We start from the raw sequence: 26,925 nt of genomic DNA, 5'->3' as shown, positions 1-26,925 counted from the left end.
TCTGTGCTTTTAACTCCTTCAACTTCCCCCAAGACTCCCTCTCCACACCCCACCCCCACCCTGCACCAGAATTTGAGAAGTTTCAAGTTTCTTCCATTGTCATGTGAGCATTTACCGCCTCTGGGTACCACTGGACACACCATCCGTCTGTGCCTAGCGGAACGAAAGGGGTGGCGCTGGTGACACCAAAAAGAAGAGGCATGCCGAAGCCAGGTTGGCTCAGTGGTAGAGTGTCGGTCTGTGGACTGAAAGGTCCCAGATTCGATTCCGGTCAAGGGCATGTACCTTGGTTGCAGGCACATCCCTGGTAGGGGGTGTGCAATAGGCAGCTGGTCGATGTTTCTCTCTCAACAACATTTCTAGCTCTCTATCTCTCTCTCTTTCTCTCTGTTAAAAATCAATAAAATATATTTAAAAAAAAGGAAGAGGCAGCCGTCTCTTCCTTTTCATTACCTTAAGCACCTAAAACCAATCCAATATATCTCAGATTGCAAAGACTGACTTTGCCATGAGCCGTCGTCGGTTTCACAGGAGAGCCTCAGAGCCTCTTTGCCAGCGTAACGTTGACCTTTTGTGTTACAGAAAATTCTCCACGATGCACACCTGCCCTCCTGCTCTTGTGAAGCTTTCTTTCATTAATTTGGCTCTGAAGTGCCCCATGTCCAGCCCCCTCTTTGGCCATAGGAGAGGGGAGAGGGTTGGGCCCAGGCAGCGCTGCCAGGCTTAAGATTGGAAATACTCAGAGATAGTCTTCTCTGAGACCTGCTGGTTTATAGACTAGAAGCCTGAGGCTCAGAGAGATGACGTGATTTGCCAACAAATTAGTGGTGGAATTGGGAGTGGAATCATCCCATCCGAATCTCTAGCCCCTGCTCTTTCCTTCCCTTCTGCATTGCAGGCAGGCACACTTCTTATTTTTATGTCATGTTTTCTCAATATGTTTTTTTTTTTTTAATTGAATTGGTTTTAGAATACAAGGAGTGTTTTGAATTTATTATATATTTAGGGCCAGTATTTTAAAATTCTTATTCCCCACTCTCTCCCCTTTGGCACAATCAGTTTCTCTTTATCAATGATTTTGTTTTTATTTTATTTTTCCAAGTCCACATATAAGTGACTTATTTCACTTAGTGTAATAGCCACCAAATCCACCCATGTTGTCACAGATGACAATATTTCCTTCTTTTTAATTGTTGGATACTCCATTACTATATATATATATATATATATATATATATATATATATATCACCTCTTCTTTATCCATTCATCTACTGATGGGCATCTAGGTTACTTTTATAGCCTGTCTATTGCTAGTAATGCTGCAATGATCATAGGGGTGCATATGTCTTTTTGAATTAGTGTGTGTGTTTTTTTTCTTCAGATAAATATCCAGAAGAGGAATTCCTAAATCTCATGGAATCTCTATTTTTAATTTTTTGAGAAATCTCCATAGTTTTCTGTAGGACTTACCCCAATTTATAATCCCACCAACAGTGCACAAGTGATGCTTTTCTCACATCCTTGCCAGCATTCCTTATTTTTTAATTTATTGATGATGGCCTTTCTGACAGGTAACAGGTGATATTTCATTGTGGTTTTAATTTGTATTTCCCAGATAGTGATGTTGAGTATTTTTTCATGTCTATTGGCCATCTGTATTTCCTTTTTGAAGAATTTTCTATTCAGATCTTCTGTCCATTTTTAAATTGGATTGTTTGAGTTTTGGTGTTAAGTTGTATGGATTCTTTATATATTTTGGGTATCAACCCTTTATCAGATGTATTATTTGAGAATACCTTCTATACAGTAGGCTGTCTTTTGGTTTTATTTTTAAATATATTTTATTGATTTTTTTACAGAGAAGAAGGGAGAAGGATAGAGAGTTAGAAACAATGATGAGAGAGAAATGTCAATCAGCTGCTTCCTGCACACCCCCCACTGGGGATGTGCTGGGAATCAAACCTGGGAACCTTCACTTCTCAGGCCAACGCTCTATCCACTGAGCCAAACCAGTTAGGGCTATCTTTTGTTTTTTTGATGGTTTCCGTTAGTGTGCAAAAATTTTTTAGTTTGATTTAGTTCTATTTGTTTATTTTTCCTTTTGTTTCCTTTGCTAGAAAGGATATAGCCAAAAAGATATTGCTAAGAACAATGTCAAAAGCTTACATTTTCTTCTAGTAGTTTTATGGTTTCAGGTGTAACATTTAAGTCTTTAGCTCATTTTGAATTTATTTTTGCATATGGTGTAAAAAGTGGTACAATTTCATTATTTTGGATGTATTTGTCCAGTTTTGCCAGCACCGCTTATAATTGAATATTTATTTCTGGGATCTCTGTTTTATTCTATTGACTTATATATCTGTTTTTACGCCAATTCCATACTGTTTTGATTATTGTAGCTTTGTAGTATAGTTTTATTTTAGGGAGCATGATACTTTCCACTTTGTTCTTTCTCAAGTGTTCTTTGGCTACTTGGGGTGTTTTGTTGTTGCATATAAATTTTAGGATAAATTATTCAGAGAGGCACGCTTTGGGGGCTAGTCAGCACCAGATACTTCAAATGAGGTGAACTTGTCTTTTGATACCCTATCAATAGTACCTGGCCTCCTCTGACATTTTTGTGGGGAACATACCATCTCCAGAGGCACCCCACACACCTATGTTAACACGACTTTCCTTTATAGTAGGGTTGGGAAACCCTTTTCTGCCAAGGGCCACGTGGGTATTTATAACATCATTCTCGAACCATACAAAATTATCAACTTAAAATTTGTCTGCTATATTTGATCAGACACTTAATTAACTCACCACTAAAGCTTTGGCAGGGCCAGATCAATGATTTTACAGGCCTTATATGGCCACAGGCCTGATGTCCCCCACCACTGCTTTACAGAAATGAAATTTGTCTTTCTGTTGCTTCCACCAAGATGCTCTGGCTCCACCTCTCAGTGTCAATACAGAGTAATTTTAAAAATATATATATTTTATTGATTTTGTACAGAAAGGAAGGGAGAGAGATAGAGTTAGAAACATCGATGAGAGAGAATCATCAATCAGCTGCCTCTTGCACACTCCCTACTGGGGATGTGCCCACAACCAAGGTACATGCCCTTGACCGGAATCGAACCCGGGACCCTTCAGTCCCCAATCTGACACTCTATCCATTGAGCAAAACCGGTTTCGGCTATACAGAGTCATTTTGATCCCTCCTACCGTGCCAACAGTTCTCATGGGAAGCTGGAGGATCCGACACCAATTTCGTTGTGTTTTTCCTCCAACACCACCAAGCAATTATCTCTATTCTGATACTGTCTACCTGCAGATAACATCGTCGCACAGGTTAAGGATTAGCTGGGCCCCACACAACTACTTCCTCATGCCTCCTCTCCCTCCTCCCTCCCCCTTCACACCCACACACACACACACACACACACACACACTTCAGATGTCAGTAGAAAGTCTGCTTTCTGACCAATCGGCTTTAGATGGGAGGTTCCCATGGCCCTCTCCTCAGGTTCCGTTAATTTGCTAGAGCAGCTTACAGAACTCAGGAAAGCAGCATACTTACCAGATGACCAGTGCATTATGAAGGAATGGAACGCAGGACCATGAGATGGAAAAGATGCCCAGGGCAGGGCATGGGTAGGGCGCAGAGCTTCATGCTTCTCCAGGTGCCCCACTTTCCTCAAACCTCGAGTGCTCAAGAGCCTGAAAATTCTCCAAACCATATACTTTTAGTGTTTATGGATACTTCAGTACTAAGGCATGAGTGATTAAATCATTGGCCACTGATGATTGAACTAAATCGCCAGCCCTCTGGTGGGACAGGAAGTCCCAACCATCTAGCCACTGGTTCCTCTGGCAACAGCCCCCACCTTGGGGTTACCTAGGAGTTTCCAAAAGCCACCTCATAAACACAACAAAGAGATCTTTATGACTTCCTCACTTAGAAAATTCCTAGCCTTTCAGAGCTCTGTGCCTCCTGGAGGGAGAGGAGCAAATTTGTATTCCTTATTCTAAACCCAGTCCTCTGTGGTGGCAGCCTCACCCTAAGGTTCTCCTCCCCTGTCCTTCCCGGGCAGAGGTCCCGTGTTGTCTGGTGGCTCAGAGTAGCCAGGATCACGAGTCCCCTGGTGGCCACCCCGTGCTGCCCTCTCCTCCGACCACCCACGTGCAGCTGAGCCTGGGAGAAGGTCACTGCTGGGGGGCCCAGTGCCCGAGCTGTCACCACCTGCCAGCCCGGCTTCCCAAGCTGTTCCTCTGCTCTGCGCTGCCAGGAGCGGAGCCAGCCACGGAAGAAGCAGGAGCCAGCCCGAGATCCAGATGCCACTGCTGGAAGCAGCACAGGAGTGGCAGCGGTGCCCGGCGCTGGGGCAGCAGCTCAGCCAGTGGGCTCCCGGGAGGAGTGCGGGAGGTCCTGCAAGGAGCACTCTTGTGCGTGTGGCAATTAACAGGCAGAGGTGGCACCGGATGGATATTTCAATCGCACTGCTGGGACACTTCGCCACCCAGGGCTCTGGCTCCAGCGATGGCCAGCAGCCCGGTTCCGAGAAAGGCTGAGCAGTTGGCATTTCTGGCTGAAGAGCCAGTTTTTGAACAGTCATTTCTGGGCTCCTCTAATGAAGGCGAAGCAGAGGTTTCAGGGCGACCGAGAGAGCTCCCTCTGCCGGGCGCACATTCTGCGCTCCCTTGTGCCTTTGTTTTTCATGCCTTTAGGTCTAAAAAAATAACAAGGATAACAAGCTTCAGGCAGTTTCCAATTTTCAAATTTAATGGGAATGAATAGGGCTGACTAGAGGGCATCCACGAGGACTCTAGCCCCCATCCCTCACCTTTTGGCAAGGGCTGAGCCTGGATCCTTCCTCCCCGGTTTTCTTCTGCCATCATCCTGAAGTGGGCGGGAGGGTGCCGCTGCCTTCAGAAATCCAGTCCCCAGTTTCCCAAGGAGTAGAATCGAAATGCCCACACTGGTATCCTGAGTCTTCTGTGGTTCCCGTGCTTCTAGCCCCAGATAAGCCCGGTTTCTAAAGGAACATTTCCCAGGGGTCCTGATGTTCTAGTCCTCACACCCCCTGGATGCCGGGTGGGGGCCCCTGGAGCCGGTTCCGTCCTTGCAGTGGAGTCCAGGGCCAAACCTGCCAGCGGTGGCCCTGCTCCCTCCTGAGCACTCGGCTCTCCTGCCAAGGCCTCAGAGTGACAGTGTGTCAGAGCGTGGTCTGACCCGGTCACCATAAATGGGGTCCTGCCAGGGCTGTCCAGCAGACCTTGAGCGATGGATGAGTGGATTACTCTGACACGTTGGCTGGGAAAGAGAGGGCTAAGAGCTGGCCTGGCCCAAGGGACCAGGCAGCCCAGAAGGCCTGCCTCGATAGGCTTTTATTGCAGTTTTATCTTCAGATAGGAGGACACCTGTGTTTGCATTGTCCTCGAGGCAAGGGCATCCAGGGATTAAACATAAGGATACCCTTAAACACCCAGGAGTCTACCTGTGCACAGACTTGTTTGGAAAGGTCAAGGAATAATGAGGGGCGTCACCTTCGACACTCCCCTAAGTCTCCCCTAAGTTGGAATTCCGATAAACAGGGCAGGCGGCCTTCCCCACACTTCCCTTTTCTCAGAATGTCCCCCTCACAAACTTTCCAGCCACATCTCCTGTGCTCCCCAACAAGGTCCAGAAAGAGGGCAAGGGGTCACGCAGTCAGTTAACTGGCTGAGCAGAGACTTCACAATAGGGGCCACGCCCCACTCCCGCCTCATGAATTCCCCTCCCCCGTGTTGGGAACATAGGGGTTCCTCTCCTAAGTGTCCCTTGCTTGCTTGCTTTGCTCCTGGCTGCTTTCCTCATGTCAGGGAAATGAATTCAGCACGAGCAAGCCTAACTGGAAGAGAGGCCAATGGGGAATGGGAGAGGCTTTTACTCTCCATTTCCCCAGGTGGCCTCTGCCCCACTGTCCTCCTCCCTGCCTCCAGAGATGGTCCCATCAGGGTCGTCCCAAGGCCTGGCTGGGCTGGCCTCCAGCTGTGACTCAGACCACTATTCCTGGTACTCCTCAGTGATTATCTCCCCATAAAGGTGACGGGTGGTGCCTTATCAAACTGTAAATCCAAAGCTAAGCAGTCTGTGCTGGGTCGCAAATCAGCTCTTCCTTGCGCGGTGGCCCCGGGGAGAGATCTCATGGGGGCTGAGTTAGTGTGAGTGGTGATGCCGCCACTGTTCCCAGGATTCATAACTTTAATTAAACTCTTCTTCCAGGGGCCGGTGCTTTGTGGAGGCTGCAGGGCCGGTGGGTTCCTTCTCCCGCTTCACATGCTCACCCCACAGGACTTCCAATAAGAAGCTGACTTTCCAGGCTCGTTATAAGCAGCACGTTAGCGTGCACAGGGCCTGCGGGAGAGTCCACAGACCTGGGTTCCTGGAGCATTTGTGGGAAGCCCCGGGCTGAGAGGGGGCTCCAGGTCTGTGTTCCAGGCCCAGACCTGTACCCGGCTTGCTGTGTGATCTTGGTCCATTCATCTGCCTCTCCTGAGTCTTAGCTTTCTCCTTTGTTGGTTTATTGTGGTTGTTTTTAAGATTGTAAAGACAATACATGTTCATTGGGAACAAGCGCAGGAGAAGGAAAACTGGCCATTGGAGAAATCAAGTGACTTCTGTTATAGGGTGGGCAGAGGTGGTGGTACTGTTCTTTAGGGCACACAGCCCCACCACTGTGCCTCAGGGGGCCAGGGCCAAGTTTGTGGACCGCAGTCTCTGGGTCTCCTGCAGCCGCTACAGCTCCTAATAGGTCTGTTTCACTGGGTCTCACTCAGCTAGGACCTGCCCCCATCCTTTTGGCCAAACCCTTCCTTTTCAGTCCACTGCCTTTGACGTTTTCTGGCTGAATTAGTGTGTCAGTGTCCTCCTCCAGAATATTCATAAAACTGCTCACTGTGGCTTTTACTCTCCTGTCGAGTTTGCTTACAAACCCCTGGCCAGGGCCCTGCAGGCTGCAGGGCAGCTCCTCATTCATTTCTCCCAGGTGCTCAGCGATCTTCTCCACACTTCTCCAAACCTCTCAGCTTCCTCACTTGGACCTCTCCCTCCGGACTGCTTTTTTCCCCAATTAACCCCACGGACAACCATTTTGCATTCCAAGGGCAGACAATGGCTTCTCCATTTCCTTCAGAGAGTTTCTTTTGCATGGGAGTTTCTGAAAAGGTAGCAGGACCCCTGTGGCCTCTTCAGCAACCGGGACCTGTATTCTGGACAGCTGGTTCGCGACAGTCTTGCGGGAGGGAGCTTAAGGCCTGCTCCGCAGGGCCAGGGACTCTGAGTCTGGCTGCCCGGGTCCTCACTCCGGGCCACCTCTTTGCCACTCCTTTTCCACCCATGGCCTGCGAGCGCTCCTGGTGGACCTATGGTTGCTAGAGGGAGGGGACCGCACTCCGCCCACAGGGCTCAGCTGCTCTGGTGGCCCCTCGGTGGTCTCCCCACCACACTCCAGCCCTGTGCTTGTTGCCCGCCCAGCAGTGAGAGCTGAGCCTCAGCATTCTCCTTTGCAAATCATCTGTGCACCTTCCTGTCTGCTCAGGAGCTGACAGAGATTGAGGAGCACTTCATCATCATGCATCTTCTATTTTGAGTGCTCCTAATGGGCCAGACTCTTGCCTGTTCACAATACCCTTACTGTTTCCCACCTAACAAACGAGGAACCTCGAAGCTCAGAGAGGGTCAGTGATCTGCCTGACGACACAGCTGGTGAGTACAGAGTCAGCACTGATGGTCTGAGTCCATGGCCGAGGTTCTTAGCCATTGGACTGTGTGTTGCCTCCTAGAACCTAAATTTTCAGCTCCTCAGTTTCCCAGATCAATGAAATGGGTTCATGATGCCAGGCCCCTACCCATGTGGCTGGGTGGTCTAAATCCAGTGGGACTATAAGGCTCTTAGGGAAAAAATTAGGAATATCCTTACTTTTACCACCTCCTGTTTGCCTGGCTGGGATGGAGCAGGGCGCAGGGTGAAGGGCAGGGGCCTGGGAGGCCTGCCTGACCCTTGGGTCATCCCTGCACAGCCCTGTGCTAACAGACACATTCCTCAGTCTCCAGTGCTGGGTTCCTCACCAATACCATCAGGAGCTCTTAGGCTCTGTGGATGCGCAGGCACACCCACCCCAGACCAATGCACTCGGCCTATGAGGCTGGCATCACCTGTCCACAGCCCTGCAGGCAGTTCTAATGTGCACAGCGGCTGGGAACCACTGGCCCCATAGCCTCCAGAGTCCTATCCAGCTTCAAATTTCTTTGTTTTTTAAATATATTTTATTGATTTTTTTTTTTTTTTTTTTTTTTTTTTTTTTACAGAGAGCAAGAGAGAGGGATAGAGAGAAACTTTGATGAGAGAGAAATACTGATCAGCTGCCTCCTACACACCCCCTAGTGGGGATGTGCCTGCAGCCAAGGTACATGCCCTTGACCGGAATCAAATCTGGGAGCTTTCAGTCCATAGGCCAACGCTCTATCCACTGAACCAAACCTGTTAGGGCTCCAGCTCCAAATTTCTGTTTTTTAACTTACTTAGTGTCTATTATCATTTCAGAGTCAAATTAATTTGAAGTATGATCTACCCTGAAATGGAATAAAAGCTGACACAGAGTGGGAGAACGGGCGTGGTGACCGCATAGCGAGGCCCTGGACTCAGCGGTTCCTGGCTCCTGGTTCCTGGTGAAGCCGGGTGGGGAGGACAATCTGAGAGATGAGGTGCTGCCCCTGGGGCAGCCAGACCTCCCGGCTCGGCATTTTCTCCCAAAGGCGATGGTAAGCCCCTGAATGCCGGGCAAGAAGCCATGGCACCAGATCAGCCTTTTTAAAAAGACCATGGCCCAGCGTGTGCAGAATGATGGACATGGGGCAGTGGGGCTGAGACGGCAGCCTCGATGGAGAGGAAGAGAAATGGGGGCCAGTGAGAGAGTTTCAGAGGCGACCTCACACCGGGGTCAGAGTGGATTTGCAGTACCTCATGGTAGGACAGTGAGGTTTCACTCACAGACCCCGTGTGCACCTCACCCAGCACAGAATGGACACCCAGTCCCCCCTCCTGGCACTGCTCCAGCCTCACCTGCACTCACGTCTTCCGTTTGCTGCCCCCAGCCCTCCAAGCCCCGGGACTGCGGGCTGCACCAGCCCAGCTCCCTCCAGGACTGTTCTCTCTGTTTGCAAAGACTGCAGATGTCACTGGTTGACCGCACAAGCTTCGTGACTCTCTAACTCCACATAATGTGTAATTATAGCAACACAAACATCAAATTACCAAGGACAAGTAGCTGCAGAGTAATTATATGATTCTTTGTTACTTGGAGGGGTTTCGGGTTTTGCCCCTTTAAAAGCACCAGTTTGGTGGGTGGGTGGGTGGGGAAAGCAGGTGGCAGATGGGCGGAGGATGCGAGAGTGGGGAGCTAGTTCAGCGGTGTCAGCGCTGCAAGTTGCAGAAGTGGTCTGGGCCAGACAACAGAGATCTGAGCATCCTCCCCTCCCCCACTCCTCCTGTCAGCTGCCTCCTCCGGGCCCCTTAGCCAAGGGCATCCCTCCGCCCTCCTGGAGAGGGAGAGGAGGATTGCCCAGTGGGGACTGGTGGAGTCAGGTGAGGTCAGGGAGATGGGTAGAAGTTGGGGAGGAGGCGAGTGGGGGTGGTTTTCCTGGGATGCTCTGGGGCCACCATGAAGTGGTGCCACCTAGTGGTGCTCACACCATGTCCTTAACAAGCACCCACCCAGCCCCTCTGAGCAACCATCACTCTCTTCTCATGACCAGAGCCTCAGGCTGACGTGAAAAAGGGACCGTGGTTTTGTCACCCATTCTCAACAACAGGCGGGAGGTGCTCGGTACCTGCTTGGACCCCTCTACTCCGCAACCTGACCTGACGGTGGTTAGGGAGCATTCTATGGACAGCCTCCTAAAGCCTTCCAGAGCCAGCTCTCCTATCCACGGCTCAGCTACTGGTTGTGTTTGTGTTGGGGGTGGGGGGTTCCTCCCAAGCTCTCTGGATTGGCAGCTGCCCTGCCAGTGACAGTGCCCCCCATGGCCCCTGCCCATACCAAAGGGCACTGGCACCAGGCTCACATCTGCCCAGCTTGGGGCTGTGCACACAGTCACAGAGGGCCAATAAGTGTGGAGTAGCTGGGGTTTGGGTGGATGTGGGACTTGGCTCTAAGTCTAAGAGGCAGGGAACTCAGTGGGATAGGACTCAGGGATCCTCTTCGTTCTCAAAGGGGTGGCGGGTTGTGAGCTGTTAGCCGGAAGCTGGCCTTACCTCCGAGATGCCACGCAGGGACCAATGCATATGAGTCCGGTGCTTCTCCTGCAGGCCTTGGCGCCACCATCAAAATGCAACTGCCCCATGCCTCCTGTCCACTTCTTTTTCTTTTTCTTTTTCCTCCTCCTCCTCCTCCTCTTCTTCTTCTTCTTCTTCTTCTTCTTCTTCTTCTTCTTCTTCTTCTTCTTCTTCTTTTAAATATATTTTATTGATTTTTCACAGAAAGGAAGAGAGAGGGACAGATAGTTAGAAACATCAATGAGAGAGAAACATCGATCAGCTGCCCCCTGCACACCCCCTACTGGGGTCGCGCCTGCAACCCATGTACATGCCCTTGACCAAAATCGAACCTGGGACCCTTCAGTCCGCAGGCCGATTGAGCCAAACCAGTTTCAGCTATTTCTTCTTCTCCTTCTCCTTCTCCTTCTCCTTCTCCTTCTCCTCCTTCTCCTTCTCCTTCTCCTTCTCCTTCTCCTTCTCCTTCTCCTTCTCCTTCTCCTTCTCCTTCTCCTTCTCCTTCTCCTTCTCCTCCTTTTTAAATATTTTATTGATTTTTTACAGAGAAGAAGGGAGAGACGGGGGTGGGGGTGGGGGTGGGGGGAGGGGATGTGCCCACAACCAAGGTACATGCCCTTGACCAGAATCGAACCTGGGACCTTTCAGTCTGCAAGCTGATGCTCTATCCACTGAGCCAAACCAGTTTTGGCTGTGTACCACTTCTGATGGGCACTCACTGGCAGAATGCCTCTGAAGAGTTAGGCCAGCTCCCTGCACAGTGTGCGCAGGGGTCCTTCCTCCTCGATGGGGCCTTATACTGCTCTCCCCACCATGGGACCCCACGTGCCCAGCTGGCACTCTGTTCCCAGGGAGCTGCCTCTGCGTACATCTTCAGGCATGCAGCACAGCCACTGTGGAAAACTCCTCCCTCACTCCCATTATGGGCAATTATCCCTCTGAGCAGCTGTGCAATTCACAGGTCACACCCATTCACCCCGCTCATGGTGTTAGGCAGACCCGGACCTGTCAGAGCCCAGAGAACAGGAAACGGGCCCTTCTGGGTGCTGAGGAGAAGCCTTGGAAAAGCTCCTGACTCAGAAGCCCAGATCTGTGGAGAGGAGAGAGTGCTGGGGAAGGAAATCTTCCCCGCCCCACCCCAGACTTCATGTGCAGCATGTCAGCTGGATGTGGGGTGCCATAAAACTAGCTCTTCAAATGACCCAATTGTTTAATGGATTGGGGTGCGAGAACTCCCTTCCTAGGTCTGTGAGGGCAGGAGCCCAGCAGTGACGCCATCAGCATGGAGGTTTCGATGGGCGCCCCATCCACGCAGCCTTCCGTCTGTCTCTGTGCTGGGAGGTTGTTCTGGTTGTTTGGAATTTTGGAGTCAAGGACATCCAGCGGATGGTCTCCCAAAGCATCTAACTCATTTGTTCAAGCTTAGAGTGTCTAGAAGTTAATTACCCCAACGAAAGAAGCAAACCAATACTGTGCTTCTTTTTTTTTTTTCTTTTCTTTTTTTTAAATATATTTTATTGATTTTGTACAGAGAGAAAGGGAGAGAGAGAGTTAGAAACATCGATGAGAGAGTCATCAATCAGCTGCCTCTTGCACACCCCCTAGTGGGGATATGCCCGCAACCAAGGTACAGGCCCTTGACTGGAATCGAACCCAGGACCCTTCATTCCCCAAGCCGACGCTCTATCCATTGAGCCAAACCGGTCTTGGCCTTCTTTGATATTTATTTATTTTTTTAAAATATATTTTATTGGTTTTCCATAGAGGAAGGAAGAGGGATAGAGAGCTAGAAACGTCGATGAGAGAGAAACATTGACCTGCTGCCTCCTGCACACCCCCCACCGGGGATGTGCCTGCAACCAATGGATATGCCCTTGACCGGAATCGAACCTGGGACCCTTCAGTCCGCAGACCGACGCTCTAACCACTGAGCCAAACCAGTTTTGGCGACACTGTGCTACTTGACCTGGTATCTCCTACCTGTCTCTCTGGCTCAGCACATGCAGTTTTCCAACTTCTGACCACTGGGCTGCCACCTGCCCTGCTGGCACCCTGCCTTGCACCCCTCTTCTTGGATCCCATCCTGCTCTGAGGTTCGGTTCTCTCTCACATCCTCCCTAAGGCATCCGCTGGCCAACTCAGCTGGCAAAGCATTTTTATTCCCAAATGAAGAGTCTGTATGATTTGTTCTCAGTCTCCCTCTCCTCCTCATTTTTCCTTAGAATTATTCTCAGGGGTCTGTTTGGTAGAGGAGCTTAAGGGGGAGAAAATACACAGAGAAGAGAGGACCATGGCCCCAGACTCAATTCAGGTCAAAGTAGGCTGCTTTGGAGACAGGTGGGATCTATTTTTAATTAACATCTCAGGAATTTGTGCCCAAATTCTGGAGTAGAAAGTGGGGAAGCAATTCTTCTGATTCTCTGGGTGGTGGTGGTGGGGGTGGCAGGGAGTGATCTGGTCCATGTGAATTCACTGCTGGAGGCCTGGGAGCCGCAGGGGGTGGAGTGAGGTAGGGAAGGAAATCACCTGCGAGAGAGCCCGTGGTTCCCAGCACCTGGGGGACGACACGTGGGAGTTTGTGAGCCAAACATCAGAGCCTTTGGTGGCAGCTGGGGCTGGACTGGGAGAGGTGGGAAACTCCCAGGCCCTGTGAGCTCATGTGGGAGGGCCGGGAAGGGTGTGTGCTAGGGTTGCTAAGGCACTGGGATAGTGAGTGGGGTGCAGCCAGAGAAATCCTGTGTTATAACTGCCATGTTGATTCTTAAATGGGATGCTCAAATTACATATGCAGATGTCTTCATGTCTAGAAGTGGCATCCCCATGAGGTCAGGCTCTCGCTGACCTACCAGCCGCTTCCTTGTGGGGGCGCTGCCTTCATTACTGCAGCTCCATTTTGCAGGGAGGTGATGTTGGAGAAGAGACATCAGCAAGCTCAGCTGCCCCACGCAGGCCAGTCTATGAGAGCTTGGTTTGGATCCTCTGGAAGCGTCTTTTGAGTAGATGTGCCTACAACCTTTTCAAGGCTGAAATGGCTGTGTCCCTGCTCTCTGGAGTGGAACTTTGGCGTTTCTGTGTGGTATCAGATTGGCCTTTCTTTCCTCCTGCTAATTTTTCTTCCCTCTTGCCTTCTGCCTTGCCATCTCCCTTCTACAGATATTTGCAGGAAAGGTGTCAGACCAAATCCAACTCTGGCTTCAGCACTGGCCAGCTGGCAGTGTTGGATGAATTACTTGCCTTCTCTGTCCCTCAATTGTCTCATTGACTAAGTGAGGACTAACAGTAATATCTATCTTGTGGGATGTTGGCAGAATTAAATTGTTTGCCACATGCAAAATGCTTCCTGTGTTTGGCACATAGTAAGAGTTAAATAATAACACTGGCTATAATTATTTGGCGTAGCAGGTGTAGGGGTTAGTGCTAAGTGGATGTACTCAGTGAGGTCCCCGCCTTCGCAGGCTTACTGTCTTGTGCTACAGGTGCCCTCAGCTCACCATCTCAGCTGGCTGGGACAACACACGACTCCTGCTTCACTGGGTCCATCAGGTGGGTGAGTCCTAGGAATGTGACTGTGAATTGATCATCATCTAATACGTTTCAATGTGGCTGAGACATTACATTTTTAGACCAATTTTTATTTTATCCAAGTAAAGCATGCACATAGTCAAACAAATTAAATGATGGTAAAAATTAAATCAGAAAAAAGAGTCCTCTAGCCCCTATTCCCACCCTATCCTCCTCCTTAAAGCATACTTTTTATTGTCTTTATAGTTTCTTCTAGTATTTAATGCCACATTCCTAAATAATGTAAGTGTTCTGAGCTATGATTCACCAGTTTTGTAAAAGATGAGGGTTTTTACTTTCTTCTCCTTTCCTACCCTCCCACCCTGGTGAAATCACATTTTTTATTAGATCTGTATTTCATATTTTCTACTGTGACTCTGAATAGTGTTCACTGCTGTGTCGAGTAATGTACCATGACAATATTTTATTTCTTGTTCAACTTTTATTTTTCTTGGAGTTAATAACTGCATTATTCTGTCGTCTGCTTAGGTTTTTCCTTATCCAGCTGAGGATATTATTTATAGGCATGTCCCCCTAAGTTTTATTCTATTCCTTGACATTTCTGTTTGCCTGGCGCTGGTTTTTCAGTTTGTTTTGGGATCTCCCTTTCACACTGAGGACAGTGCTGCAGTGCCGGGTGATCTTTCATGTTCATTCACGTTTTGGGGTGCAGTGTAGAAAACTGATTGGAGCAGCCCTGTGTGTCCCTGCAGGGCATATTGACTTTTTTTTTTTTTTTTTTTTTTTAATAAATCTTTATAGCTCCGATTATTACAATTGTTTCTCCCCCCTCCCATAGCTCCCTTCCACCTAGCTCCCGCCCCAACTTCTGCCCTTACCACCCCCCACCATTGTCCTCATCCATAGGTGTACGATTTTAATCCAGTCTCTTCCTGCATCCCCCACATCCCTTTCCCCTAATAATTATCAATCCACTCCCTTTCTTTGCCCCGGATTCTATTATATTCACCAGTTTATTCTGTTCATCAGATTTTTAATTCACTTGATTTTTAGATTCACTTGTTGATATATATGTATTTGTTGATCATAATTTTTATCTTTTTTCTTCTTCTTCCTCTTCTTAAAGAATACCTTTTAGCATTTCACATAATACTGGTTTGGTGGTGATGAACTCCTTTAACTTTTTCTTATCTGTGAAGCTCTTTATCTGCCCTTCAATTTTGAGTACAAGATTACAAACAAGTAATCTTGTTTGTAAGTTCTCCCTATTCATCACTTTGAATATTTCTTGCCACTCCCTTCTGGCCTGCACAGTTTCTGTTGAGAAATCAGTATGGGTGCTCCCTTATAGGTAACCAACTGCTTTTCTCTTGCCGCTTGTAAGATTCTCTCTTTGTCTTTTGCCCTTGGCATTTTAATTATGATGTGTCTTGATGTGGTCCTCTTTGGATTCCTCTTGTTTGGGGTTCTGTGTGCTTACTGTACTTGTAAGTCGATTTTTTTTACCAGGTGGGGTAAGTTTTCTGACATTATTTCTTCAAATAGGTTTTCAGTATCTTGCACTCTCTCTTCTTCTGGCACCCCCATAATTCTGAAGTTGTCCCAGAGGCTCCTTAAACTACCCTGTTCCCCCGAAAATAAGACAGTGTCTTATATTAATTTTTTCTCCCAAAGTTGCTCTAGGTCTTATTTTCAGTGGATATCTTATTTTCAGGGAAACACGGTATCTTCAACTTTCTGGATTCTCTTTTCTTCCTGCTTCTCCAGAGGAGTGTCCTTTGCCCCTTTGTATTCCAAATCTTTGCCTTGATTTTTGTGTTCCTCCAGTCTGCTGTTGGGTCTCTGTATAATAATTTTTATTTCAGTCAGTGTATATTTTTTATTTATTTATTTATTTATTTATTTATTTATTTATTTTATTTTTTACTAAATCTTTATTGTTCATATTATTACAAATGTTCCTCCCCCCCCCCCATTGCTCCCCTCCACCAGGTTCCCACCCTATCCTCTGCCCTTTCTCCACTCCTCATTGTCCTCATCCATAGGTGCACAGTTTATGTTCAGTCTCTTCCCACAACCCTCTCTCCCCTTTTCCCCGAGAATCATCAGTTCACTCTCCTTCCATACCTCTGATTCTATTATATTCAACAGTTAATATTGTTCATCAGATTTAAAAAAATTTTTTTTTTGTTTGTTTTTAGATTCACTTGTTGATAGTTATGTATTTGTTGTTCATAGTTTTTATCTTTATTTATTTTTTCTTCCAAAAGAACCCCCTTCAGCAATTCATATAATTCTGGTTTGGCGGTGATGAACTCCTTTAGCTTTTTTTTTTTTTTTTTTATTGGTGAAGCTCTTTATCTGGCCTTCGATTCTGAGTGATAGCTTTGCTGGGTAGATTTTTTTTGGCTATAGGTTCTTACTATTCATCACCTTGAACATTTCTTGCCATTCCCGTCTGGCCTGCATGGTTTCTGTTGAGAAATCAGCTGACAATCGAATACGTGCTCTTTTATAGGTAACTACCTGCTTTGCTCTTGCTGCTTTTAATATTCTCTCTTTGTCTTTTGCTCTTGGAATTTTAATTATGATTTGTCTTGGTGTGGTCTTCTTTGGATTCCTTTTGTTTGGAGTTCTGTGTGCTTCCTGGACTTGTAAGTCTAATTCTTTTACCAGGTGGGGAAGTTTTCTGTCACTATTTCTTTCAGTATGTTTTTGTTATCTTGCTCTCTCTCATCTTCTGGGACTCCCATAATTCTGATGTTGGTTCGCTTGAAGTTGTCCCAGAGGTTTCTTAGATTATCTTCAACTTTCTGGATTCTCTTGCCTTCTTGTTTCTGCTGAGGAGTGTCTTCTGGCTCTTTATGTTCCAAATCTTTGACTTGATTCTTGCAATCTTCCATTCTGTTTTTAGGATTCTGTATATTATTTTTTTATTTCAGACAATGTATTCTTTATTTCTTATTGATCCCTTATTTCTTGTTGATCCCTTATTATTTCTAGTTGATCCCTTTTCATATCCTCATAGGTCTCCTTTATTTTATCAGCCTTTTCTAGGAGATTCTTGAACAACCTTATGAGTGTGGTTTTGAACTCTATATCCAGTCGCTTTTTGTCCTCCATTTCTTTCGTTTGTGATTTATTTCGTCTCAGCATTTTCGCAGCTTCCCTGATGGGGCGAAGTTTCAGGGTGGAGCCTACAGTCTTGGCTTCCCTCAGCCCCGCCCTATGCGGCTCCTGAGTCTCAGTATTCCTCAGGGTCCTTCAGTACTCACTGCAAGCACCTCTGAGAGTGAGGTGCCCTCGAGTTTCGCCTGCTACCAAACAGTCTAGGCTCTCCCACAATGAGCCTGGAACTGGGGTTCAGTTCAGTTGGAAATGGGGTTGGAAGTGCAGTTCAGACCAGTCTGGAGCTTGTCTCCTTCCCGGCAGGGCAATCCCATGGCACAGCCAACCGTCCCTTCTCTGCGCACAATGTGCGCGCCTCCGGGGGTTCTGCCTTTCGCTGCTCCTCCAGCGTTCCGCCTTATAACCTAGTCTCCCAGAACCTGGGTCCCCAGGGTCTGGCCTAGGACTGGGTTCAGAGCAGTTGGAACTGGGGCTCAACACAGTCCAGAGCTTTTGTCTCCTTCCCGTTAGGGCAATCTAGCAGCAGTCAACAATCAGTTCTCTGCACACAATGTGCACGCCTCCGGGGCTCTGCCTTTCGCCACTCCCCGGGTTTCCACCTTACAGCCCAGCTCCCTCTGTTTGAGCCTGGGTCCCCAGGGTCTGCCCTAGGACTGGGGTTCAGCGCTGTCGGGTCTGGGGTTCAGCACAGTTGGAGCTTTTATCTCCTTCCCGCTAGGGAACGCCAGCCAGTCACTCAGCCGCCCTTCCTCTCTGGCTCCGTCCTCTCCGCGCACGTCGCATGTCTCCATACCTTAGGCTTTTACAGCTCCTCTGTTCTTCCTTCTGGTTTTCTCCTTGCTTCTCGTTGTAGAATTTCCAGTCAGTCAACTTTCCTGTAGTTCTGGGTAATGTCCATTTTATATTTTAGTTGTATTTTATTGAAATTGTTGTGTGTGCTGCAGTTAGGTGTTTACCTGTGCAGCCATCTTGGATCCTCCTGCAAAATCCCCTATTCATTCCCAGTCAGTGTATGTTTAATTTCTAGTTGGTCCTTTTTCATATCCTCGAGGGTCTCATTAAATTTATCAACCTTTTCTAGGAAATTCTTGAAAAACCTTATAACCGTGGTTTTGAACTCTATATTCAGTCTTTTGTTCTCCTCCATCTCTTTCATTTGAGATCTGTTTCCTTGTCTCGGCACTTTTGCTGCTTCCCTGAGTTGGTAGGGTGGCTTTGTGTGCTTGGTGTCCTATATGGGCTGGTGCATCAGCCTCCCAAGTTGCCTGAGGTAGACACTCTTGGTGCTTCCCTTTTCAGACTAGGTGTGCAGACTTGTTGTAATTAAGTCTTGATTGTTGTTGGTATTACTGGGAAGAATTCACCTCCAGGCCAATTGGATGTGAGTGTCAGCTGTGTCTACTCTGGGATATCTTCTATTTTGGAGACAGTCTTATAGGATCAGACTTGCAAAATTGCAAAAGCCTCTTTGCTCAGCTTGGATGGGGTGGAGTCTCAGGGCTGAGCTGACGATCTTGGCTTCCTGTCAGCCCTGTCCTTGTGTGTGCGCCTCAGACCTCTGCCTTCCGCAGCTCCCCTGAGTTTCTGCCTGACCGTCCCAGATTTCCTGTGCAAGAGTGTGGGTACTCCAGGAGCTCACCCAGAATTGGGTTGGGTCTCTGTTGTTTGGAGCTTCTGACTCCTTCCACTATGGAGAGGCGAGGCAACCTCCGCTGTCAGACCTCTCTGCATGCACTCATCCGTGCACGACTGTAGACCCTGCCAGCTATAGCTCCCAGCTCTTCCGAGTCTCCCAGTTTCTGAGTCTCAGGGTGCCTTTCTCTACAGTCCAGACTTCATCTGTATGAGCCTGGGTCCACGGGGTTTCGGACAGGGTTGGGGTTCAGTGCAGTCGGAAAGGGTTCAGTGCAGCCAGGGGTTTCCTTTTGCCTCCTGCCAACCAGGCACTCGTCCGCCCTTCCTCTCTGCACATGAGTGTCTCCCTACCTCAGTGCTGTGCGGCTCCCAATCCAATCCGTGAGCCTCTCTCCTTCTCTCTAGTTGTAGATTTTCCACTCTGACAGCTTTCCTGTGGTTTTGGATGATGTCCATTCTGTCTTTTAGTTGTTGTTTTGAAATTGTTGTGCGAGGCAGCAGGCTTAGGTGCTTACCTAGGCTGCCATCTTGGTTTCTCTCTTGGCATATTGTCTTGGGGGCTATGGTGGAGCAGGGATGGATGGTCAGCAGGCTTTTCCCTTGGAGATACCCCTGTGTCAATATCTGTGGGTTTTTCTTTTCTTGGGGGAGCATCCTCCAGTCCCTTGGCTGGGGACAAAAGAGTTCTGGAGTTGGGAGGGAGTAGAGGGCTGTTGTCTCTCCTGTCAGTGTGCACGCCTTCACTGAATTCACCTCTGTGCATCCTGGCCCTCCCACTGCCACTTGCCCCAATGGCCTTGAGTTGGTTCAAGGTCTTAGCATTCCCAGGGGTTGGAGTGAATTGTTAGACTGGCTGGGGTTAGAGCCTGGGAGTCTAAATTTGCTTCCTATATACTTTCAAACAATCTTCCTGCTTTCACTACTTCACTTTCCCTACATTCTGCTGTACCCCAGCCTTTAGTTCCAGAGTCTTCTCCATCCCACTGTACAGTCCTAGTTTTGGAGGCCACCCATTTTGAGATTCAGAGCCCAGAAATTCCAAAGCTTTGTCAGCTATGGATTTTACCATATTCTACATGTTGGTTTTACAATTCTATTCCCCTTCCCTGGACATCAATTCTTTGCCTATAGATCCAATCTAGGTATCCTATATAACTAAAGCTTAATATGCAAAGTGTCCAGGCATCCATTAGTCCATTCAACCAACCAAAGCATAATATGCTAATGATATGCTAAGGTCACTCAATCGCTTGCTATGATGTGCACTGACAACTAAGTGGCAGAGCCAACCAGTTGACCAGTTTATGATGTGCACTGACCATCAGGGGGGCAGATGCTCCGACTGGTAGATTAGCTTGCTTCTGGGGTCCTGCCAATTGGGTCTGAGTAAGACGGGCTGGACACACCCTGCAGCTCTCCTGTGGTCTCTCCCTGGTTGACCAACCTTCTGCATCCCTCCCAGGCTCTGATCATGCTCTGGTGGGGTCCCTTGGCCTGGCTTACACCCTCTCACAATCTGAGATTCCTTGGGGAATGTCAGAGAGGTGTTTTTGGCCCAATGGCAGAACAACTGGTCACTATGACACACACTGACCAGTAAGGGGCAGATGCTTAATGCAGGAGCTTCCCCTTGATGGGCAGTGCTCTCCCACAAGGGAGTGCCACTCAATCAGAAGCTGGGTTCATGGCTGTTGAGCTGGACTCATGGCTGTTGAGCGCAGCAATGGTGACAGGAACCTCTCCTGCCTCTGCAGCAGCCAGACATTCCCCAAGGGCTCCAAGACTGCTAGAGGTCACAGACCAGGCTGAGGGACCCTCTAGTGTATCTCTATATATAAAAGCCCAGCAACCGTTATGGTGGAATGACCAGAACAAATAGAGCGACTGGTCACTATGACGTGCACTGACCACGAGGGGGCAGACGCTCAATGCAGGAGCTTCCCCCTGGTGGTCAGTGCACTCCCACAGTGGGAATACCACTCAGCCAGAAGCCAGGCTCATGGCTAGCAAGTGCAGTGGTGGTTGCGGGAGCCTCTCTCACCTTTGTGGCAGCGCTAAAGAGTGGTGAGCCAAGCAGTAAGGAGTGAGCAGGCGGGCAATTAGGAGCGAGCAGGTGGGCAGTAAAGAGCTAGCAGGTGGGTGGTTAGGATCGAGCAGGAGGGCAGTTAGGAGCAAGGGATCCGGGATTGCGAGAGGGCGCAGGAAGGCTGAGAACCGCCCTCCACCCTTGCACAAATTTTGTGCATCGGGCCTCTAGTATGAAGCAAGCACCATGGCAGGTCCTGCAGAAAAGTGGAGGAAGGTGGCCAAAAGGTATGAACTTCCAGTTATAAGAGCAATGAGAACTACTACTAAGAATGTAATGCACAACATGATAACTATAGTTAACACCGCTGTGTGACATTTAGGAAAACTGTGAAGAGAGTCGATCCTAAGAGTTCTCAATTACAAGGATTATTTATTTATTTATTTATTTATTTATTGCTTTTTTTTTTTTTTATTGTATCTGAGATGATGGGTGTTAACTAAACATATTTTGGTAATCATTTCACAATATATACAAATGAAACTACCATGTTGTATACTTTAAACTTATATAGATATATATAAATTATTTCTTATATATCAATAGAAATAATAACTTATATGGAAATTATTTCTCAATAAAACCGAGAGAGAGAGAGAGAGAGAGAATGAACACAGAAAGGCAAACATACTCAGATCTATCCAACCAGTAGGCATTCACTAACTCCTATCAGTGTGAACGACACTAAAATACATGGCAATACAAAATGCCACTTTTGTTATGAAAAAGAATAGCTTGAAATTCCATTTTCAGAGAACTCCTGGGCCCATCAGACTGCTTTTCCCCAAACAAAGCGAGGCTCTTCTCAGGCAGCCCAGGGAGAGAAAGAGCCTCAGGCCTCTATATCATGGGCCATGGATGGGGCGACTCATCCTGTGAGGCCAGTAAAAGTAGCAGTTTGCCCAATATTCCTCGTGGTTCTGTTGCTATTTTTTTATCTAAGGGATGTTTCTATTGCTTTTCTATTGTCTGATGTGAACAGTGTTTCGAGTGCAGATGGGGTGAACCTCAGATTTGTTATTCAACTACACTTTTTTTTTTTTTTTAATCCTCACCCAAGGAGTGAGGATACCATTTATTTTTTAAAAATATATATTTTATTGTTTTTTACAGAGAGGAAGGGAGAAGGATAGAGAGTTAGAAACATCAACCAGCTGCCTCCTGCACCACTGGGGATGCATCCGCAACCAAGGTACATGCCCTTGACGGGAATCAAACCTGGGATCTTTCTGTCCACAGGCTGATGCTCTATCCACTAAGCCAAATTGGTTTCAGCTTGACATTGATTTTTAGAGAAAGTGGAAGGGAGAGGGAGGAGGAGAGAGAGAAAGAGGAGAGAGGGAAATATTGCCATGAGAGAGACACATCGATTGGTTGCCTCCTTCTCACCCCTGATCCAGGGATTGAATCTGCAACCAAGGAACAAGCTCTTGAAATGGAATTGAACCTATGACCCTTAGTCTGCAGGCCAATGCTCTAACCATTGAGCAAAACCAGCTAGGGCCAGTTACACTTTTGAGTTATCTTTTAATTCCCTTCATCACTGGGGATTTGACACCTGACAGGGCCTTTACTCAGGTCCTTCTCAAACCAGGTCATGTTGTTACCCATTAAGAATTGTATAAGATTTCTACTGCTGCTGTAACGAATTGCTACAAACTTAGTGGCTTAAATGACATAAAGTTATTATCCACTTTAGAGATAAGTCCAAAATAGGGCTCCAGGACTAAAACCAGGGTGTTGGCAGCCTCGCACTCCTTTTTGGGGGTTCTGGGGAGATCTGATTACTTGCCTTTCTGCAGTGCTGGGCTTATGGTCTCCTTCCATCTTCAGAGCCAGCCATGGCCCATTCAGCCTTTCCCACATGGCTCTGCTCTGACACTGACTCCTCTGCCTCTCTGTTCCTCTGCGAAGGACCTTTATTTATTACATGGAGCTGATCTGGATAATCTGTCATCCTACGAAGAAAGTTTGGATGATTCCTCAGGTCCCTTCTTTCTCCCTCATGATCTCCCTTCCTCCAGCTTTATCTGCCTGTTTTCCTAAAGCATGCTGTGTATCCACACTCCCCTGTACCACATCCTGTGATGGTTCAGCTTCAGTGTGCTCAGCTGGACAACGACAACAGCTTCCCAAGCAGGCTCCCTGTCCCCACACTGCTTCTTCCAACCTGCACTCCACCAGCAGTTAGAGTGTTGTTTTCTTTTTTTTAATTGTATTTTTTATTTCAAGATAATTATAGATTCAAATGCAGTCATAAGAAATGATACAGAGCCGAGACCGGTTTGGCTCAATGGATAGAGCGTCGGCTTGGGGACTGAAGGGTCCCGGGTTCGATTCCAGTCAAGGGCATGTACCTTGGTTGCGGGCATATCCCCACTAGGGGGTGTGCAAGAGGCAGCTGATCAATGACTCTCTCTCATCGATGTTTCTAGCTCTCTATCTCTCTCCCTTCCTCTCTGTACAAAATCAATAAAATATTCCAAAAAAAAAGAGGCAAATATTTAAAAAAAGAAAAAAGAAAAATAAGAAATGATACAGAGATATATACCTTCTACCCAGTTTCCCCAGTTCGTAACATCTCACAAAACAGTAGTATAAGGGTAACACCCAGAATACTGACATTGATAAAGTTAAGATATGGAACAGCTCCAGTACCACAGGGATTCCTGAATTGCTTTATTTATTTTTTTGTTTGTTTTAAAAATTGCATTAAAATATACATAACATGAAATCTAGCATCTTAACCATTTTTAACTATACAGTTCAGTGACATTGGTGCATGCCCATTGTAGTGCTACCATCATCACTAATCATCCACAGAATTCTTTTCATGTTGCAAAACTGAAACTGTACTTATTAAACAATAACTCCTCACTCCCCACTCCCCTGGAAGCCACCATTCTCTTTCTGTGTCCGCGAGTAGACTACTCTAGGTCCCTCATATACATGGAATCATATAGTATTTGTCCTTTTGTGACTGGCTTATTTCACTTAACATAATGTCATCAAGGTTTGTCCATGTTGTGTCATGTGCCATGATTTCCTTCTGTTTCTGGGCTGAATATCCTATTGTATGCATAGAGCATGTTTTGTTTATTCATTCATCTGTCAGTGAGCCCTTGGGTTACTTCCACTTTTTGGCTATTGTGAGTAATGCTGCTATGAACATGGGTGTGCAGGTATCTCTTCCTGTGTTGCCCTCTTATAACCATACCCATGTCTTTTCCTCCCCTACCCCTTCCTAACCACTGGGAAATATTAATCTGTTCTTCAGTCCTATAATGTCATCCAACAGTGTTGTATAAATGCAACCATATTGTATGTAACCTTTTGGGACTGGCTATTTTTTCCCCACTGTGCATGATCTCCTAAAGTTTCATCCAATAATTGTGTTAATATTATAGTTTGCTTTTTAAATTTATTGCTGACTGAGTCATCTTTCTCAAGTATGCACATTGGATCACGTTGTCCCATGGCTTACATCTCTCTAGTAGCATCTGGAACAATATGCACACTCCTTGCCTAACCCCTAAGACCTGCTAGGATTTGACCCCTGCCTCATTCTCCAACTCAATGCCATCCACTCTGTACCATGCCTCACTCACTGGTCACATGGGCTTCTTGCTCATATATGAATACATAAAGCTTTCCTGCCCCTCCTTTCTCCCCCTCACCCTGCCTTTGAGTTTACTGTTTCCTCCATCAGGAATATATCAATAAATAATAGTGATCACTTATATATCCATTGCCCTGTGCCAGTGTTCTAATTTTTTTATACACGTCAACATATTTAATTCTCACCACAGCCCTGTGGGGTAAATACTCCTATTGTGCTGTTTTATATATGAGGAGGCTGAGGCACAGAAAGGTCATATAACTTGCCCAGGGTCACAGAGTGGTTAAATAGCAGACAGAGCAGGACTTGATTCCAGGCTATGCAGAACTCTCTGCTCCTGCCCTGTCTCAGCACCCAGCCCTTTCCTGTCACTCAAGCATCATTTCCTCAGAGAGCCTTCTCTAACCATCAAATATAAACCAGCATGACCTCTCATTGTTGCCCTATTTTCTTTCATCTGAGTTTTTATACATTACTACATATTTGAGGATTCATATAAATAATGTGATTCTGGCTTTTTTCAAGTTTTTAAGCTTTATGCAAATGATATACTATAAGTATCATTCTGAGCTTGTTTTTTTTTCTGCTCAACAATGTTTTTGAAATTTATATATGTTGAAGATGTGGTTCTAGTTAATTTATTTTAAATAACTGAAGAGTAATTCATTTTATGAATATACTAGAAGCCCAGTGCACAAATTCATGCACCAGTGGGGTCCCTTGGCCTGGCCTGTGCCCTCTCAGAATCCGGGATGCCTTTTGGGGGATGTCAGAGAGCTGGTTTCGGCCTGATCCCCTCAGGTCAGGCTGAGGGACCACACCAGTGCTCGAACCTGTGCATCAGGCCTCTAGTATGCATATAAGACCTTTGGTTAATCTCTTTCCACCCTCCCCTCTCTCCTTCCCTCTGAGATTCATCAGTATGTTCCATGTTTCCATGCCTGTGATTTCCACTCCTGCGTTGAACATCTGCCCCCTGGTGGTCAGTGCACATCATAGCTACCGACCACTCACTTAGGCTTTTATATATATTGATATTGTTCTGAATTTTTTTTTTTGTTATAAACAATGTTGGAATTAACTGTCTTGCACATGTATACTTAGAGACATGGGCAAAAGTGTTTATACCCAAAAGTTCTTTACTCAGGAAGGGGATTGTTACTGGGTCATAGGTTACAAGAATATTCAACTTTACTAGATATTGCCAAGTTTCTATCCAAGGAAGATTCTACCAGTTTATTCTCCCATGAGAGTTCCTTTTTCTCCACATAAAAAAATCATATTTTTTTGTTTTGAAAATATCACTGTGATAGCAAACTAAAAAGGTAGGTGGGTGGGTGGTAGGAAATGGTACAATGGGGGTCCAGGCACGTGGAGACTGAAGAGCCGGCCTGGTAAGTTTCCTCAGCTCAGAAGTTGCAGTGGAGAGCTTTCCATGCATGCTCTGCTGCCCTCACTCTCCCTTGTCTCATCGGGCTGGCAACAATGGAATTATCTGCTTCTCAAGTGTTATCAGTCACTTAGCAAATTGTGTGGGCGACTCAACTGCTGTGCTTTGTAGAAAATTATTATTTATTTTTTATTTAACAAAACTCAAGGCTGAGAGGGTGCTCCTTTGTGCCCTTGTGTAGTTTTAATGTTTTCTCTGCTTTGGCTCAGCCTGGGTTGTTTACTATGCATGAGCTGTATTGCAAATGTGGAACAAATGAAGCCCAGATATCAAATTAATACTGTGATCTGTTTTTCTGTTTTGTTGCCATAACAATCTGTGGCTCTTGAAGCAAAGAGAAAATTAAAATTGTATTAAAGGTGTTTACACCATGTACACTCTATCCTGCATTATTATTTATTGCGATAATAAGTGTATTTAACATTTGCTTCAGGAGAGTTCACTGCTACTGCTTTTTTGCCTTGTGATTTTTCTGCTCATCATTCCAACCTGGTTTTGCTTTTTGATCTTGACTTTTCCTATAGTTCTGAGCAGGAAGGAAGAGGGAGGTTTGGTCAGATGCTTCACCATCTCTTGACTACTCATATTTGTCCCTCCCTTTTATGCCCCAACCTTTGTAGTTCTTTGATGTCGAAAATGTTGGTTAGAAGCAAAGCAGGGCCTGGAGAAAGTTTCCCTCCTTTCTTTGCTCCATTTCTGCCCTCCAAACCTGAACAAGGAGGCCCAGCATTCTTTGGGAGAGATGAAGAAGAGCTGAGGGGTGGAAGAAAGGAAAAGTAGAGGAATTTACATCTTAGAGGAAGTGGAGTGAAAATAAATATGGCAGATGGAGAATTAGTTTGCTGGTCCCTAAGATCTACTTCCCTACTACTCTATTCTCAAGGTCAAGTACTCACCTTCTCAGACCTGAGGTCATTCTTTGAGGTCCTTGCTGCCCCAATAATCACAGATGGGCCTCGAGGTGGCTGAAAGGGTGGAGCTGGTGTGGCAGAGGCCCCCTCACTAGGTAAATTTACCCATGTGGATCCCTGCTTTGGACGGTCTAGACTCTAGAGTTTAAGCTCTTTTAGGCAGATGCTATTCCTATAATTCCTAGAATAATGCTGGGCACACATGAGGAACTCAAGAACTTCATTCACTGCTTATTTAGGTCATTGTAGTAGAGCTAAAGATAGTTTCCT

The 26,925-nt window shown here is 46.8% G+C and overlaps 1 pseudogene; it reads right to left on the bottom strand.

Annotated features, from left to right (window-relative positions):
* Positions 1–6,714: 6,714 nt before the first annotated feature.
* LOC118719910 lies at positions 6,715–19,658 on the bottom strand (annotated as a pseudogene).
* Between the last annotated feature and the right edge of the window lie 7,267 nt (positions 19,659–26,925).

Source organism: Pipistrellus kuhlii, unplaced genomic scaffold, assembly GCF_014108245.1.
Source record: "Pipistrellus kuhlii isolate mPipKuh1 unplaced genomic scaffold, mPipKuh1.p scaffold_m20_p_1, whole genome shotgun sequence".
Classification (NCBI taxonomy): domain Eukaryota; kingdom Metazoa; phylum Chordata; class Mammalia; order Chiroptera; family Vespertilionidae; genus Pipistrellus; species Pipistrellus kuhlii.
This window is presented reverse-complemented; position numbering and strand designations above follow the sequence as displayed.